The sequence below is a fragment of the Silene latifolia genome, chromosome 11 (assembly GCF_048544455.1).
Source record: "Silene latifolia isolate original U9 population chromosome 11, ASM4854445v1, whole genome shotgun sequence".
Taxonomy (NCBI): domain Eukaryota; kingdom Viridiplantae; phylum Streptophyta; class Magnoliopsida; order Caryophyllales; family Caryophyllaceae; genus Silene; species Silene latifolia.
Window position 1 is genome coordinate 35,558,767 of NC_133536.1, and position 7,086 is coordinate 35,565,852.

A 7,086-nucleotide genomic window follows, 5' to 3' on the forward strand; every position below is an offset into this window, starting at 1 on the left:
AATGTGACGAATCCAGCGGAAATCAAGCTAAATCCGTCCCCGAGCACCTTGCATTGCATTTGACGTGAAGTATTTACTCAAGGAACGAGCTTGGTGCGCATTTTGAGGCCTGAAAGATAATTTTATGAAGAATTAAAAGCGGATTATCAGCTACTCTAGTCGATCGACTGGACCCTATGGTCGATCGACCAGAGCCCGACTTACAGGAACTCCTGTTCAGCATACCTTAGTCGATCGACCGGTCCCAGTGGTCGATCGACCAAGCCGCTAATCTGACGCAAATAAAAAAGATAAGAGAATAAGAAAGCCCAGTGTATATTAGGTTTAGGAATAATGTTGCGTTATATTCTTATATAACGTAACCTGACATGAAGCATTGATTCATTCAGTTTTTATGAGTTGGAGATCATAAAACAATTAGGGTTCTTGAGATTATTGTTCTTTCATAAAGTTTCTATTTTGCATTCGATTTTTGATCTTTCCTTTACAATTCTCCTTCACGGTACTTTCCTGCTCTTATTTCAGTTTATTCGCTTTATTTCGTTGTAGTATAGAATTGCTAGTTAGTTTCCCGAAGCCAAAATTATCGTTTTATGTTATTTGTTTGTTCAATTATTTCAAATATGAATTCAGTAGTTTATTTCATTAACCTTGTTGTTATTTTCGTAATAGTCATGAGTAGCTAAATACCCTGTGCTAGGATGTAGGGAATCTGCAGCGGAGGCGGCATTAGAAGGGTACGACCTAAATCGCGCCATGGTCGATCGACTGGGTTCCCTGGTCGATCGACTGGCCACGTGAGTATTAGCTTCGTTTTAATTAATGTAATTGCCATGTTTGACGAATCGAGTGCACGCGACTAGTTGAATGCCTAGGATTTGACCGACCCAATAAAGATCAAAAGATAGGGAAGGGAAATAGCCTGCCTAATTAAGACGAATAGATTAATGAGATCGAAAGATGAGTTCATTTAGCCTTTTTAGTCACTTTTCAGGACGAAAGTTAGTATTAGTGATATTAGGGACCTGTAGCGAGATTGAAAGATGCTACCTGTAAGAATGGACCGAAAGGACTTCTTATTTTCCTGCCTCACGTGTTTATTTTAGACCTACTTAGTATGCTGCCGCCGAAACTATAGTGAACCGACCATCTTAGCACCTTTTTAATATTTGATTTCATCCGTTTATTTAGTTTTTTTGTCTTTTATTGCCTTTAGCTATAGACCAAATCAAATCAAAACCCCCACACACTGTTACCTTCGGACTTAAATAGAACAACTATTAATTGCATCGCCTCCCTGTGGTTCGACCCTGACTGCCACTAGCTATAGTAGTAGTTTGGAATTATAAATTTTATTTTTGGTGCACACAACGACGGGCATCAAATTTTGTCGCCGTTGCCGGGAAGGCAATTGTTCTAATTTTTAGTTGTTTTATTTTAGTCTGTTTCTTAGTTTAAGGGACATTCGTTCCTTAAACTATTCTCATATTCTTTTTGTAGTTTCTTCTTATGCGCAGGTCACAGGGTGGTGAATTACTACCGTTCAATCCTGAGATAGAGAAGACTTTGCGCGAGTTGAGAGGATCATCTAGGATATTGCCGACAGAGGAAGAGCTGAGTACTCTGTCTAGTTACTACGAGAACGAGCTGTTTGAGGAGGATCCACATTTATCTCCTATTTCCACTTTATCAGCTGAGACCGTCACTTCTCCAGATTTTCTAGAAATGGCTGAAGAAGCAAGTATAGCCAGTCACTCTGAGCCGACAACTGCGAATCTTTACAAAGGATTCGCATTACCAGGGGAGGACAGAAAATTCGAGCCGAAACCGTCATACATCAACTTGGTTGAGAGAAACCAATTCGGGGGAGCTGCAAATGAAGATGCAGCTAAGCACATGGAGACATTCATTGATTACTGCTGTTCCATACCCCCACCAGCCGATGTGACCGAGGACCAGGTGAAGGAAACCATGTTCATATTCTCCCTTCGTGATGCTGCAAGGGAGTGGTACAGAGACCTGGATCGAGCTGCTAATGGGATCACTGACTGGAATTCTTTGGCCCTAGCATTCTACAAAAAGTACTTCTCTGCCTCGAAGATGAATGCCATTAGAGCTCAGATCACGAGCTTTAAACAGGGTCCTGATGAGAATTTTCATGAGGCGTGGGTCCGTTTCAAGAAGTTGGTGCGAACTATTCCGCACCATGGGTTTGAGAAGTGGAGCCTATGTAATCAATTTTATAATGGGCTTTATGACGATCAGAGGGCAATCTTGGATGCGGCAGCTAGTGGTAGATTCCAGGAGAATGTGGAAGAGACTAAGGGGTGGAAAATTATTGATGATTTGGCCACCCAAAAAGCTGAGTATGGGAATTCCAGGGGAAATCAAAGGAGGAGTGCTGAATCCCCTTCTGTAGCTGCATTAGAGGCTCTCACGCGCGAGATTTGATAAGTACGAGTTGGGAGGAGCTTCAAAAGGAGGGATCTATCATGTGAATGCTGTTTCAGACGGTCCTTTCGTCTGCAAAAGATGTGGAGCTGAGGGATATGTTTCAGACAATTGTCCTAATCCCTTTGAGTCTTGTGCTGCCTTTCAACATTATAGGCAGACAAACACTTACTTCGAGCCGAATACCCATCCCAACTTAAGGTGGAGTAGCCAAAATGTCCTAAATCCAACTCCACCTCCACCTCCACAGCAGCAGCAGCAACAGAATTATGTGCCCCCTCATAAGCAACAACAGTTCCAAAAGCTTCCGTATGTTCCACAGCAGCAGCAGCAATCCCAAGGTTCCGAATTTGCCGAATTGAAGAATTTGTTGCTGAAAGAGTCTCAAGCTAGAGAGGCCGAGATGAAAATGTTAGAGAGCCAAATTGCTCAATTGGCAAGAAAGAATACAACTCGAGCTCCGGGACATTTACCGATGCAGACTGATTAAAAGGAGACCCTTAATGCCATTACTTTGAGGAGTGGGTCTACCCTTGATGGGCCCGCTATGGTCAAGGACATTGCTGAAAAAGATGAGGCGGAACCGAGTCAGAAGAAAGCTAGAACGAACAGTGGAAAGAAAAAGACGATTACCAGGTACAACAGTCGATCGACTGATATACCCAGTCGACCGACCGGTCCACGACATACAGTAGCCTCTGGTCCTGTAGAAGTCAGTCGACCGACTGACCAACCTGGTCGATCGACTGACCACGCTGCTGATGGTGAGTCTTTTCGCCCTCCAATGCCCGATAACCTGAGGGACCACTTGTTTCGGGGTAAGACTGCTCCGAAAATATTGAGGCAAGACCCAAATGCTGATGGGTCAGTTCCGGTTCCGAAGTACGACCCGATGTCGATTAATGGTTCATATTTGAGACGGTCGGAAGAAGGGTCGAGCTACAACAAGAAGAAGGTTGTGGACTTTCAGCCTAAGTCCACCGACGCCGGCATGAGAGACCTAGAGGAGAGGGCTAAGTTGCTTCTTACAGCCCCTTATCCGGAGAGATTGGTGCCGACAAAGGAACAGGTATCGTTTAATAAATTTGAAAATGTTATTCGTAGCTTAAACGTACAAGTTCCTTTTCTTGAGTTAGTTAATCAAGTCCCTGCTTACATGAAATTTATGAAGCAACTGTTGTCTAAGAAAAAGTCACTTGAAACTGTGCATACTGTCGCACTAACCGAGGAGTCGTGCTCTTATTTGACCCACACTGCACCCCATAAGCTAGAAGACCCAGGTAGCTTTTCCGTTACATGTAGTATTGGCACCTTTTCTATTGAGAAGGCCTTATGTGACCTAGGAGCCAGTATTAGCGTTATGCCCTTGAGTCTTGCTAGGAAGCTCAAATTAACTAGGTTTGCAGTTACCAACATGACGGTACAGATGGCTGACCGATCTGCGGTCCAGCCTATAGGAGTCTTAGAGGACATTCCTGTGCAAATAGGAAAGTTTTTTTTTCCTGTTGACTTCGTTGTACTAGATATGCCCGAGGATGCCCACATTCCTATCATATTGGGTAGACCATTTCTGCACACTGCTGGTGCAGTTATAGATGTTGGTTCAGGGACTTTGACCTTTAAAGTAGGAAAGCATTCCATTGTCTTTGCCCAGACAGCTAAGAAGAAATACCCCATGTGGCCAATAACTTGTAATACGGTCTCTGAAAAGAAATCTTATTTTGTGCTTCCTGATATGCTTGTCTCTATGCCTGTTTCTGCTGTAACACCTCCGCCCCAGATTGGGAGCAAATTGGAGGAAGATTCTTCTGTTTTGGATTTTCCAGGAGCTGGTTTGGGGAAGGAAGAGCCGCATGTTGCTCCAGCTGTGAGGGAGCCAGTCGTTTCAAGAGGCGGCTTAGGATGTCTTAGCTATGGCACTGATGAGGAGCTTGACGATGAGCAAGTCAAAGTAAGGGAGTCCAACTTGGACTTTGATGAGCCAGAAGAGGTTATTGATTGGGAAGATGTTGAAGTTGTTGATCCGTTGAGTTCTGCGGATGTCGGAGTTGAGAAGAGTGCAGCTGAGGAGATGAGCACTGTAGAGGCTACTTCTTGTAGCCAGAAGCCGACTAAGTGGGCCATGCCGTGGCCGTTCTTGATCAACTACTAGTTGATCAAAGACTTTACAAACATTTTATTGCTTTCGTTAAACTTTTTTTTATTGCTTTTGTGTACGCGAGACTTCACATTTTTAATAAGTTTGCTTAGGATTTTATACACTTTAGACTATTGCTTTGGGTTGTGCGCAATTTTGGGCGCGTTATTGTGTGTAATTGCAGGTTTATAGACCTTGATAGCTCAATTTATTGAGCTAATTCGAAGAAATCAGAAAGTTACAGCAGGTTTTTCAGTCGATCGACTGGCCTGTGTGGTCGATCGACTAAGCTGCGATTTCCAGGAGCTTCTGTTCCTGTTCACCGTGGTCGATCGACTGGGTGATGTGGTCGATCGACCGCCCTGAGCTGCTGTACTTGTTTTCGATCATTCCTCTGCTGAGTTTGGTCGATTTGCGGAGTTTAGGGAGTCCTTTCTCCATTTTATTCTCCGTTTCGTTTCTGTTTTCTTCCGTTCCTTTATTTTACACATAATTTTTCCGTCCCAATTTTTTGCCTACTCGAAATTACGCGTAGTATTGTTTGTCTTTTCAGGTACTTATCGGTAGCACTGCTGGCTACTGAAACCTCCTAGCTCACGCTGGTTTGGGGAGGTTTCATTTTGCTGCGCTTAAAGTCTTGTGAGTTTCCGAGTTCTTACTTCATGCCTTATGTAGTTAATTTACGCAAATTCCCGTTTCTCTTTTATTTCATTATATGATTTTGCACAATGGGGACATTGTGCGATTTGGTTTGGGGAAGGGTTTTGCGTTGCATTTCATTTGCTTGCATTCACGTTTACAGTTTTTGTCTTGCATTGTTGTTTATTTTCCTTTATATATACAGAAAATTCAAAAAAATTGAAAATTTTCAAAAAATATCATGTTTATTTTAGCATGTAGGTCGAGTCGGAACGGTAGTATTTCAATGATGACATTGCATTTTCATCTGTTTATGCCTAAGCCGTGCTTAATTGACATGTTATTAGTAGAATCACATATGCATAGTCTACGAGTTTTCGTTAAAATTCTTGCTGAACTTGAGACTTGACTTTGATTTTTGGCAAGCTATATCATATTCTGAGGTTTAGAGCTTATAACTGGTGACATTCATGACCAGTTTATCTAGGATTGTGAGTAGTTACTCCTTATGAGACATGTTACATAAATTTGCATAAATATGAACTTAATCCGCTTAATACCTGTATGCATTCGGTTTGTGGTTTGTTCACACATGTGGAAGAGGTCACCCCTTTGTTCTTTTTGCCCATAAGCTCCACACTGCCAAAAATAGACTTTTTGTCCCGCTACTACATCCTACATTTAGCCTGCCCTCGTCAAGCTAGTAGTTTATGTTCTTGGGATTGTTACTACGTTTTTGGTGGCATTTGCCCATTTTGAGATGATGACTGGGAAGATGAAAAAGGAATGAAGAAGAGAAAAGAAATAGAAAAAAAAAAAGAGAAAAAAAAATGATTCGGAAAAGAAAGAAAAAAAAAGATGTGTGTTGTACTGTAGAGGGCGGTCGATCGACTGGTCTCATTGGTCGATCGACTGATACCCGAGAAGAGAAAGGAAAATCAATTCGCATGATATAAGGTCTTTATTTAATGGCGATTTTTGCTCCCATGCTTTATTCATATCTTATGGGGAGTTGATTGATTTTTATGGAGATTGTGAGATTTGTGCTTGATAATTAGCACCAGTTTTATTGTTGATTTTGAGCAAGAAGTTGGATGTTGTCATATGGTTTTGTTGGGTACTAGCTTGATCATCTGTACCTCCACATTCCCATAATTGTTTTGCCTCTTCTTACCCATTACCTCACATATCCATATTTACCTCGGCATGTGTCATGGTCATTTGATTGGTTGGAATGCATATGTACGGTTGTAGAGATTATTTTCATGCTAGACTGCAGGCATGTTCTTATAGGTCGTAGTTAGGTGAGAGTGATTACAAAATGAATTCTTTCTATATTTTACATATACTCACCTGTATTTATTGAGTGATATGAGCGACCCGTGAGAGTCCGATTTGATAAGTCTCTACAGTCGACAGTTCAGCAGGTTTTTAACGGCTTCATAACTCGTTTGCATGATTCATATTGCTAATTGATTGTTAGTTGTTGCATTAAATTGGTTTAGGCTATTCGGTTTGCATTTCGCTCTGAGATTGAACTCGTTCCATTAGATTTTAGGATCGAGTCTAGTTCTTGCTTGGGGACAAGCAAGGGTTGAGTTTGGGGAAGTTTGATGCGTGACATTTATATGATGTTTTACACCTCATTTTACACGCATTTCAGAGCTCATTTTTGTAGTTTATGCTACTATTCTCCCTATTTCCGTCTACTTTCGTGTTTTTGTACATTATTGCATAAATGTGACGAATCCAGCGGAAATAAAGCTAAATCCGTCCCCCAGTACCTTGCATTGCATTTGACGTGAAGTATTTACTCAAGGAACGAGCTTGGTGCGCATTTCGAAGCCTGAAAGATAATT

The 7,086-nt window shown here is 41.8% G+C and overlaps 1 non-coding gene across 1 annotated transcript; it reads right to left on the reverse strand.

Moving 5' to 3' along the window:
- Positions 1–2,106: 2,106 nt before the first annotated feature.
- LOC141616151 (small nucleolar RNA R71) lies at positions 2,107–2,213 on the reverse strand. The gene has a single exon (XR_012530519.1). It is a non-coding gene; the product is annotated as a small nucleolar RNA R71 (small nucleolar RNA).
- Between the last annotated feature and the right edge of the window lie 4,873 nt (positions 2,214–7,086).